The 12,549-nt window shown below is 36.8% G+C and overlaps 1 long non-coding RNA gene across 1 annotated transcript in view; it reads left to right on the top strand.

Moving 5' to 3' along the window:
• The window catches only part of LOC144576559 (uncharacterized), a 247,185-nt gene extending 241,466 nt beyond the window's left edge, over positions 1-5,719 (top strand). The window contains exon 3 of the long non-coding RNA XR_013526763.1: positions 5,572-5,719. This is a non-coding gene — a long non-coding RNA (uncharacterized LOC144576559). The remainder of the gene's footprint in view (positions 1-5,571) is intronic.
• Positions 5,720-12,549: the final 6,830 nt, after the last annotated feature.

Here is a 12,549-nt window from a genome sequence, read left to right as displayed (position 1 = left end):
GCTCTCCATTTGGTTGGTAAATCTTCCTCCATCACTTTGTTTTGAGTCTTTATGTTTCCTTGCATGTGAAATGGGTCTGGATGCAGCATATCGTTGGGTTTTGGCTGTATCTTTTGATTAAGGGATTTAGTCGATTTAAATTTAGGATTACTGCCATTTGATGTTAGCTGGTTGTTTTGTCCATTCGTTGATGTAAATTCTTCATTATGTTGATGCTCTTTTCTTTTTGGTATAGTTTTGGAAAGGCTAATACTGGTTGTTCCTTTCTATGTGTATTGCTTCTTTCAGAAGCTCTTGTAAAGCAGACCTGGTGGTAATAAAATCTCTGAGTACTTGCTTGTTCATTAAAAAATTTATTTTTCCTTCAATTGTGAAGCTTAAATTTATCTTAAGCTCATCTATTAAATTTTTCATAGTTGTAATTTTGTTGGGCTGTTATATATATTTTGTATGGAGGCTACATGCTAGATGTTGTTGATTCTTGACTGTGGGCTCATCTTGGTGGTTTGAATTCCCATCTAGACTCCTTACACTTCCACTCCTACAACCAGCCTTAGGGGAGGTATGGAGATAGCTTTTGAGGTTTGTGCTCCTCACTGTTTTCAGTGAGAGTGAGGGAAAGTTGAGATGGATGCTGGGTGGGATATCTTAGAGGCCAGTATTCTGTGCTTAGTCATTCCATTTGGGTATTGCTGGCTCTGCACCTCATTCTTAGGCTGAAACCAGTAGAGAGGTAAAGAGTGGGATGTACATGGCATGACAAGTGTAGATGCCTCAACTCATTTTCTTATCATTTGCATTAGCTTCCACCTCCTGTCTAGTGCTACCTTCTACACCTCTAAGCATGGGTACCCTGGGTGATGCCCCTGTCTCCCGTGGTAGGACTTTCTATAAGTCTCCAGCATAAATTCCAGGCTACAATTACTCTCTGCAAACTCAGCCTGTGTACTTTTGGCCTTTCAGGGATTTCTCACCATTTTGATTAGCCAAAAATCTCTCTTTGAATTTAGAGAACAAGCAATATATTCATATACTTAAAAAATAAATTAAGGCTTAGAGCAGAATGATAGAGGCTTAGAAAGAAGAGGATATCATCATGCAGTTAGTGTTCCATTTTGAAAGTAAAAGCTTCCACTTATATTTTGGGTTGTTTCCCTTTTTTATTGATATTAGGGATACTAAGCAATTGTTACCTACTTTGTAAATATTTGTTACATAAAATTTTCTTTGTTCTACTTTTCATATATTGGTTTGAAAACTATGAAAACTATATTATATCTTTATTCTTCCAGTGGTTATATTAACTTTTTAATCACAAATGGTTGAATTTATAATTTCTAATAGTATCTGTAATCACTGTCCTTTTAATTTTGTTTCGGGTATCTTCAGAGATACAGATGTTTTACATTTTGATGAGGACAAATATGTTCATTTTTCACTTTAAGACTTCTGGCACCTTCTCTAAAATTGACCACATAATTGGAAGTAAATCACTCCTCAGCAAATGCAAAAGAATGGAAATCGTAACAAACAGCCTCTCAGCAGACCACAGTGCAATCAAATTAGAACTCAAAATTAAGAAACTCAGAACCACACAACTTCATGGAAACTGAACATCTGGCTCCTGAATGTCAACTAGATAAAAAATGAAATGAAGGCAGAAATAAAGATGTTTTTCAAAACCAACAAGAACAAAGACACAATATAGCAGAATCTCTGGGATACATTTAAAACAGTGTCCAGAGGAAAATTTATAGCAATAAATGCCCACATGAGAAGCTAGGAAAGATCTAAAATCGACACCCTATCATCGAAAATAAAAGAGCTAGAGGAGCGAGATCAAAAACCTCAAAAGCTAGCAAAATACAAGAAATAACTAAGATCAGAGCAGAACTGAAGGAGATAGAGACACAAAAAAATCCTTCAAACAATCAATAAATCCAGGAGCTGGTTTTTTGAGATCAACAAAATAGACCACCAGCCAGATTAATAAAAAAGAAAGAAGAATCAAAGAGTTGCAATAAAAAACAATAAAGGGGATATCACCATTAATTCTACAGAAATACAAACTACAATCAGAGATTACTACAAATAACTCTATGCACATAAACCAGTAAACCTGGAAGAAATGGATAAATTCCTGGAGCCTTGCACCCTTCCAAGCCTAAACCAGGAAGAAGTTCAAACCCTGAACAGACCAATAACAAGGGCTGAAGTTGAGGCAGCAATTAATAGCCTACCAACCAAAAAAAGCCCAGGCCCAATGGGTTCACAGCCTAATTCTACCAAATGTACAAAGAGGAGCTGGTACCACTCCTTCTGAAGCTATTCCAAACAATACAAAAAAAGGCAATCCTTCCCAAATCATTTTATAAGACCAATATCATCCATATGAAAACCTCTCAGAGGCTCAACTAAAAAAGAATACTTCAGGCCAATATCCATGATGAACATCAATGCAAAAATCCTCAATAAAATCTGGCAAACTTAATGCAACAGCACATCAAAAAGCTTATCCATCATGATCAAGCAGGCTTCATCCCAGGGATGCAAATCTGGCTCAACATATGCAAGTCAATAAACATAATTCACCACATAAACAGAACCAAAGACAAAAACCACATAACTATCTCAATAGATGCAGAGAAGGCCTTTGACAAAATTCAACAGCTCTTTATGCTAAGAACTCTCAATAAACTAGGTATCAGTGGAATGTATCTTAAAATAATAAAAGCTATCTACAACAAACTCACAGCCAATATCATACTGAATGGGCAAAAACTGGAAGCATTCCCTTTGAAATCTGGCACTAGACAAGGATGCCCTCTCTCACCACTCCTATTCAATATAGTATTGGAAGTTCTAGCCAGAGCAATCAGGCAAGAAAAAGAAACAAAGGGTATTCAGTTAGGAAAGGAGGAAGTCAAATTGTCTCTATTTCTAGACTACATGATTGTGCATTTAGAAGACTCCATCATCTCAGCCCGAAATCTCCTGAAACTGATAAGCAACTTCAGCAAAGTCTCAGGATACAAAATAATTGTGCAGAAATCACAAGAATTCCCATACACCAATAACAGAGTAACAAAGAGCCAGATCAAGAGTGAACTCCCATTCACTATTGCTACATAGAGAATAAAATACCTAGGAATACAACTAACAAAGGATATAAAGAACCTCTTCAAGGAGAACTACAAACCACTGCTCAAGGAAATAAGAGAGGACACAAACAGATGGAAAAACATTCCATGCTCGTGGTCAGGAAGAGTCAATATTGTGAAAATGGCCATACTGCCCAAAGTAATTTATAGATTCAATGCTATCCCCATCAAGCTACCAATGACCCTCTTCATAGAACTGGAAAAAAACACCTTAAACTTTATATGGAACCAAAAGAGAGCCCACATAGCCAAGACAATCCTAAGAAAAAAGAACAAAACTGGAGGCATCACACTATCTGACTTCAAACTATACTACAAGGCTACAGTAATCAAAACAGCATGATACTGGTACCAAAACAGAGATATAGATCAATGGAACAGAACAGAGGCCTCAGAGGCAATGCCACACATCTACAACCATCTGATCTTTGACAAACCTGATAAAAACAAGCAATGGGGAGAGAATTCCCTGTTTAATAAATGGTGTTGGGAAAACTGGCTAGCTTTGTGCAGAAAACAGAAACTGGACCCCTTCCTGACACCTTACACTAAAATTAACTCCAGATGGATTAAAGACTTAAACATGAGACCTAACACCATAAAAACCCTGGAAGAAAACCTAGGCAAAGCCATTCAGGACATAGACATAGGCAAGGACTTCATGACCAAAACACCAAAAGCATTGGCAACAAAAGCCAAAATAGACAAATTGTATCTAATTAAACTCCAGAGCTTCTGCACAGCAAGAGAAACAATCATTAGAGTGATCCGGCAACCAACAAAATGGGAAAAAATTTTTGCAATCTAACCATCTGACAAAGGGCTAATATCCAGAATCTACAAAGAACTAAAGCAGATTCACAATAAAAAAACAAACCCATTCAAAAGTGGATGAAGGATATGAACAGACACTTTCCAAAAGAAAACATGTATGAGGCCAACAAACATATGAAAAATGCTCATCATCACTGGTAATTAGAGAAATGCAAATCAAAACCATGCTGAGATACCATCTCACACCAGTTAGAATGGCAATCATTAAAAAATATGGAGACAACAGATGCTGGAGAGGATGTGGAGAAGGAACACTTTTACACTGTTGGTGGGAGTGTAAATTAGTTCAACCATTGTGGAATATAGTGTGGCGATTCCTCAAGGATGTAGAAATAGAAATTCCATTTGACGCAGCAGTCTCATTACTGGATATATATCCAAAGGATTATAAATCATTCCATTATAAAGACACATGCACATATATGTTCATTGTGGCACTGCTTATAATAGCAAGGACCTGGAACCAACCCAAATGTCCATCGATGATAGACTGGACAGGGAAAATGTGGCACATATACACCATGGAATATTATGCAGCCATAAAAAACGATGAGTTCATGTCCTTGGTAGGGACCTGTATGAATCTGGAAAACATCATTCTCAGCAAACTGACACAAGAACAGAAAATCAAACACTGCATGTTCTCACACATAGCTGGCTGTTAAATAATGAGAACAACTGAATACAGGAATGGGAGCATTGCACACTGGGGTCTGTTGAGGGGGCTAGGGGAGGCACACTGTGGGGTGGGGAGGTTGGGGAGGGATAACATGGGGAGAAATGCCAGATATAGGTGATGGGAGGATGGAGGCAGCAAACCACTTTGCCATGTATGCCATTTCTCTATGGAGAAATGCTGTATGATCTGCACAGGTACCCTAGAACCTAAAGTACAATTTAAAAATATATATATTTATATAAAAATACTTCTGGTTGTTGTGTCACGCTCATGAGGACTTTTTACACCACAATTTAAAAAGTTTCCTGTATTGCCTTTTGATATTTCATGGTTCACTCTTTCATATTTAGATATTTCATATTTGGATATACATCCATGAGCACTTTAGTTTTTGGTTTAATGGAAGATGTGGTATTTTCCATTCTTCCTTTTCCAAATAGGAGCTTTTATTGCAGTTGTTCTTCCTGCTCCACTAATTTTTTTTGGGTGGGTGGATTTAGAGGAGTAGCAAACATTTTTACTTGATAGTTTATCAAATCATAAAGAACCGCATTTATATTTGATGTACTGGAATGTACAGCACTGACTTCTTGACTTTTGAGATGAGTTCAGTAATTGCATAGGATTTGGGGTCATCTCCCTTTCGGGGAAGATGAATGTGAAGAAGGGTGTGTGAAGATATATGGTAGCCAGAGAAGCTGACTGTGGCAGAGAGCACGAAGTGTCCATCAAAACAATCTTCCAGTTTTCCTTTTGGGCACACAGCTTGAGTCCCTCTCCCCGCCTCCTTCAGTTAGGTGGAGCCAGGCAACCAAGTTCTTTTTGGTGCAGTGTCAACAGCCATGCTTGCCACGCCCATAGGAAGCCTTCATTTGTATTTCATCCTTCTTTTTGAAGGCTGGATGTAGATGAAGAGTTCTAAGAGACGGGGCCAGGAGATGCCAGGATTCTGAAAGACTTGAAAGACTGCATGGAAGACTTGAAAGCTGCCTGCTGAATGTTTTGCCTTGAACTGACACTCAAGTGAGAAATAAGCTTCTCAAGGTAAGGCAGGATCAAAGTATCAGTTTGCTTTAGATATCTGGGAGATATGCTTTTTGAATTAAGAGGTTTCCTTCTATTTCTAACTTAGTGGCTTTGTTGTGGTTTTAATCAGAAATGACTGTTAAATTTTATTAAAGGTTTTCACACCTATTAGCTTTATCATATAGACATTCCCCTTAAATCTTCCAATGTAATAAATTGCAAGTATTGTATTAATAGAGTCCTTAAAGTAGAACTATATTTAAATATGACCATGAGATGGTATTCTTTTAATGCAATGCTGGACTTCACTTTGTAATTTTTGTGTTTGTTCAAGTGTTTCATTGGTTTATAGTTTACTTTTTTATCCTATCTTTGTCCACTTTTGTCATTGAGTTTATGCTAGACACAAACTGAGAAGTTTATCAGCTTTTTCTTTGGCCTTTAACAACTTATATATCATGAGTTATCAGGACCTCATGCCTTTTGAGGGAGATACACACACACACACACACACACACACACACACACACACGTATTTACTATGGTTCTAATTTCCTTTAGTATTATTGATCTATTCATTCTTTTCATTAAGGTTGTAATATTTATGGTATATCCCCTCTTTTAATTTAATTTTTGTTAAATTGTATTAAATTTTCATTTGATATATCCCTTTCTAAATTCCTGCCATGCACTGGTCCTCTTGATTACAGTTTCTAAGGGCTTATGTATTGTCAAAGAATGTGAGTTTTGATTTCACAATTTTACTATTTTCTAGCTTATTATTATTGCTTTTATTTTTATTAATTTCTTCTGCTTTTCTTGATTTTATTTTGTTGTTCCTTTTCAAATACTTTGAATGCTGTTCATTTTTTTATTTATTTAATTAGGAGGCATTTGGGGCTATAAAGTTTTCTATATTCTGTAAGTTTTGATTAATAATACTTTGTTCTAATGTTTTCTAAGTAGTGTGTTAATTCATAAAATTCTTCATCAAGTGGCTTCTACAATAAGAAACTAAAATAGCATGATTATGTCAGTTTCTTATAAGCAGAATATATTTCCATTCCTCCATGGATTTTGGAAGTATTCCAGCCTATTTCAGTAACTCATATCAGGTGAATTAGTAAGGAACCGAGACAACCACACATTCCTCTGGAGTGTTTGGTATTCTTCAGGTAGTTTTATTCATGCAAGTCTTTTAGAATGATAGTCTTACTATAAACAAAAAGGAACCTGAATCTTTATAGGTGATATATTCCTTTTCCATTACTAATTGGGAAAATGTACATACTTAACTATGTGTTTATTGATATTAAAACTTCTGAATTCTAAAACTACCAAAAATATGAGAGTTTTAAGTAATACAAATAGGTACACTCCATCTTTAAATATTTTGATGGCCATATGTATGAAATAAAGTATCATATTTATTTGACATGGGACTTTCTATTTCATTATCTTTATTTATAGAATTAGTGCTATATAGAAACTTAATATCACCATAAAAAACCTTTCTGTTATTTGCTGTAGGGATTTAAAGATACATTTTCTTTTGTCTTCTCTAATCATCTCATTTATTAAAACTAAAAAGTTTCATGTTTTTAGTAGAGTCCTTGAAGTAGAACTATATTTACATTAGACCATGTTATGATATTCTTTTAATGAAAGGCTGGGCTTTCCTTATCATTTTTGTAAGTATATTAAAATGCTGTTTGGCTTATAGTTTTCTTTTTCACAATTACTGCATTGTGTTTATGCTCGATGCAAACTAGGAAGTTTTCAGCTTTTTTTTGGTCTTTAACAATTTATATACCGTGACTTATTGGAGCCTGGTGACTTTTTGAGGGATATATTTTGACTATGGTTCTAATTTCCTCTAATGAATTCATTCCTTAGGAGCCTCTTAAATTTCATCTCTGCTCTACATTATTGCACCAACAGCAATAATTATCAGCTTTGTGAACTTTGGCAAATGTCTTAACCTCTCTGTGCTTCAAGTTCTTTAAATGTAAAGTGGGGATAACCACAGTTCTGTCTCACAGAATTTTTCCAAAGTTAAGAGTCTATATATATGTAAAGCATTTATAATAGTTCTGGGGATAATGTTAGTGCTCTATGTGGTAGCACCATTACAATATTTTTGTTATAATATAGAAGTAATCACAGTTGCCTCCATTGAAACCTTTTTCTTATTATTTAAGTGTCCTTTATGTGTGAAGGACATTATATAAATTGTCATCATCTTGTCCCAAACCCAGTGATGTGGGTGTTATTACTCTCCATATGAGAAGCTAAGAGAAGTGAAATAATTGTCAAATTCACAAGGTAGTAAGTGATAGAAGTGACATTTGAATCCACATCTGTCTGTCACTAAAGTCCATGCTCTTCCCCTTATATTACCCTGTCTGATGTCACCACTGTCCACAAAAATCTACTTTCATAACCCCTTTTTGCCGTCACCACAGCAGGGCTTCATCTTTTTTGGCACATTGAAGAGACTGTGCTTAGAGCAGCAATGTAGTACCACTGTGCTGCGGTTTTTTAATGACATTAATGATTTACTCAGCTTACCCCAGATAATTTGTCAATCAATGCCTGGCCTGTGGATTTCATCTATGCCATTTCTCCAAGTTCCCAATTTTAAACGTGTATTTAAGATTGTCTAGTTAGAGTTTCTCTAGCCCTCTGAGCCGTTCCTCGGCATGAAGGTGTTACGCAATATAACATGCTAAGGAGTCGATATTTCATGGAATCCCTGGAGTTCAAGTTGGTACTGGAAGAAAATGATTGTTTTCTAGGGTGAAGCCCAAAGTACTAGTTGTTAGAAAAATGCTTCTGAGGCCTGAAAATGATCAAGGATTTTTTTTATTGTTGTTTTATTTTTTTGTGCCCATCAAAGACATATGCTTCGCCTAGGTTTACATATCCATAAAGCAAGCCTTCTTTATTCCCTCCAATCCAGTATGCTCATGACCTCTCCTTTCACCTCCTACAGCAGCCTTGAGTCATAACGTAGTTGCCTATCAGTCTTGCTTGTCTTGTGTATTTATCCAGTATCCCCAACATCATGGTAACTCCTATATCTTTTCTTTTGTATCTGTATCCTCCAGTCCTCCACCAAGTAAGCACCATGTACTGACCATCGATTCTCTTTAAAATTGTGGCAGAATATACCTAACATAAAATTTATCCTTTTAACTGTTTAAAAATATTTAGTTGATGACATTATTGTGCAGCCACCACCTATCTCTAGAATTTTTCATCCAAACTCAAACTCTCTACTTATTAAGCAATCTCTCCCCAGCCCCTGGCAACCACCATTCTACTTCCTGTCTCTATGAATTCAACTACTCTAGATACCTCATATAGGTGGAATCACACAATCTTTGTCCTTTGTGTCTGATTTATTTCACTTAGCATAAAGTCCTCAAGGTTCACCCGTGTTTTAACATACGTCAGAACTTCACTTTTTTATAGGCTGAAGAATATTCCATTGTGTGTTTGTGTGTTTATGTATATAGGACTTTTTGCTTACCTATTTAGTCATTGATAGATACTTGGATTGTTTCCACCTGTTGGCTGTTGCTGTGAACACTGGTGTAAAAATATCTGTTTGAGTCACCTATTACTGGGTGTATATCCAGGAGTGGAATCACTGGCTATGTTTAATTTTTTTTGAGAAACTGCAATACTGTTTTCATAGCTGCTGTCCCATGTTACATTCCCACAAGCAATGCCCAACAGTTTCAGTTTCTCCACACTTTCCTGACAATTATTTCACCATGATTCTTCTGACTTAATCCTCATGACAAATGGATAATTATTACTCTACCTAGTATTGGTATTTCGTTTCACAGTTGACCATTTTTGCATACATTCTGCTTTTAAATATTTATAATAATCTTTGGTTTAAGTATTACCACTACATTACAAAATAATAAATTGAAGTCTAGAGATGTTAGTTACATCACTTGCCCAAGAGCACAGAGCTAGTAGGTAGAAAAGTCAAAAATATAATTTTACCAGATTCTCTTTATTATTTGAGAATTAAACAATTCACATTCTTTGAGATTCTCCCTTGAAAGTTTCACTTACTCTGAGTTATAGCAAGGGCAGTTCAGGCATTGAGAAAAGATTCCTAAAAAGGAGACCCATTTCTCCCAAGATAATAAAGAAAACAAAAGGCTTAAGTAAGTACTAGGAGGGGTTTAGGTTAGATATTAACTGGGTGCTAGGTGTTGGCTAGATATTGGAAAGGATTACCAAAAGACTTTTTGAAATAATTCAAGTTCTGAAAAATAATAGAGTTCATCCTAGTACATGTCTGAAGGCAAGGAAGTAATTCAGTGCACCCTTGTTAATTATTTGAAATTAGGGGATAAACTGGATGATTTCACATCATTCTTCAAGTTACCTGATTCTATAACATAGATTCGACCAAATGGCTTTGTACTAGTGAGGTAAGTTGTTCATTGGGGCAAGAAGACGGAGCTTGTTTTCCCAACTCCTTCATCCTCAATCTCTGAAGAATGCAGCCCCCAATTCCCAATTCCATTTCATACCCTCAGAGTTCACTAGGTCTTCAGGGGTATGGTCAGAGATGACCTGTCTCGTGCAGATGCTAACTGCTGAGTTAACCTCACCAGTTAACTTTCTATAATATTGTTGAGTTGATTTCTTCTGCTATTCTGGAGATTTGAGAGGTTTGCGATTTTTGCCTGAGATTAAACAGGGCAGTTTCAATGTCCAAACGTTATGTGTTGTCAGTGCTGGGTCATCAAGTAGGGGGGACAAGGAATTTGACTTAAGACAACAAGACTAGAAGGAAGATATCTGGTGAAGAAATATATTATCTGGGTATTTATATAGATGCGGCTACCAATGGCCTTTCTGCCTTAGAGTGATCTATAGGGAAATTAGATATCCAAATGACTTTATTCATGCTGGGCAGTGCCTCTTTTCTCCTTCAGAACTGTAATTGTGCACCATTTAGTGACCCTGAATGCAAGGCCAATTCTGCGGCCTTGAGCTGTTCACTATCCATGCAGTTTACTTTCCTCAAAATAAGGAATCAGAACCTTCCACCTCACAGTTGTTAGAAATTAAAATGACAAACCTTTTTGAAAATTAGTGTACTTTCCAACCACTCTAAAGACCTTGTCAGGAGAATGTTGAAATTAAGGGAAAACTATTCTAGAAATCATTTAAGAGATCGCTGGTTGAGAAATGAAGGCAGTATGCTATGTAAACAAAAGTGGCAATCAGGTAATAAGTCATGTGCATCTGAAACTCAGAAAGATAAAACGTAAGAAGCAAATTATTGGGAAAAAAAGCAAAGTATTGCCTCTCACCCACATCTGCTTTCTTTCATTCTCCATTCTTTGAAGTCCCCTTGTCATAGACCCTGGCCTCTTACATGGTAAATGACAAGTGAAGAGCTGGATTTTGCGGGGCAATCACTGAAGCAGCACTTTAGTAAATATCCCAGATTTTTCAACAGGGCAGCACTGTTGACCTGGAGTGGTGATTACACTGTTCCTGCCTGATGCAGGATATTCAGTCTTTAAAATGACAGAACACAGAGTGAAGAGCTGGGATAATACTGTCCAACCTGTCATTGTACAGATGATGAAACTGAAGACAGTGGAAGTGCCTTTTTTTCTTTAAAATTTCAAAATTGGAAATTGAAGAATGCAATGGAAAGCAAAGTGAAAAAGGCAGGGGTGTACACATTAATCCCAGATCCAGGGAGCCAACATCTGTAAGTAGACTTCTTTAGATGCCCCATGGAGTCCCACAGAGCTTACAGAACAACTTAAGACCACTCCAAACCAGGTAACATTACAATAAACACATGGACTCAAGGGCAACAGAACCTGGCTTAGCACCTAGCTGATCCTCATTCTTACCAGAACTCTCATCTAACCCCAGATAACTTCACAAGTTGTTAGAAACCATACTTCCAAGATCTATCTCTTTCCTTCTGCAGGGCAGCTGGAGACTCCTGTTTGGTCCTAATCAGTGCAGGATCAACAATGGAAATCCACAAATGTCAATCATTTTTCTGTTTTCACTACCCAGTTGCTTTCTCTTGAGTTTAACTGCCTGAATTTTAGTGTCTGTGATAAGAACTCAGAGGTAATATCATACACCTCTGGAAGCCCTCTACTGATTGTGGGCTATGATCTGCAAGTGATTAAAGTGGGATTTGGCCAATTAGGAGTACAAGAATTTCTTGGCACTGCCAGGGCTTCACAGAAGATGTGTGTTGTGCACATTTCCATGGAGCTGACTTGATTTCACAATCTTTCACATCCTATTGTAATATACCACCCATCTCAAAAAAGGTCCCTGTCCAAGCTTTATTGTTTTATGAAATCAGTTGTTGGAGAGGATGTGGAGAAATAGGAACACTTTCACACTGTTGGTGGGGCGTAAACTAGTTCAACCATTGTGGAAGACAGTGTGGCAATTCCTCAAGGAACTAGAAATAGAAATTCCATTTGACCCAGCAATCCCATTACTGGGTATATACCCAAAGGATTATAAATCATTCTATTATAAAGACACATGCACACGTTATGTTCATAGCGGTACTGTTTACAATAGCAAAGACTGGGAACCAACCCAAATGCCCATTGATGATAGACTGGACAAGGAAAATGTTGCATATATACACCACAGAATACTATGCAGCTGTAACAAATGATGAGTTCGTGTCCTTTGCAGGGAAATATATGAATCTGGAAACCATCATTCTCAGCAAACTGACACAAGAACAGAAAATCAAACACTACATGGTCTCACTCATAGGTGGGTGATGAACAGTGAGAACACATGGACATAGGG

This window comes from Callithrix jacchus, chromosome 14, assembly GCF_049354715.1.
Source record: "Callithrix jacchus isolate 240 chromosome 14, calJac240_pri, whole genome shotgun sequence".
Classification (NCBI taxonomy): Eukaryota; Metazoa; Chordata; class Mammalia; order Primates; family Cebidae; genus Callithrix; species Callithrix jacchus.
Note: the sequence above shows the minus strand (reverse complement) of the source record. Positions and strands in the feature narration are given on the sequence as shown.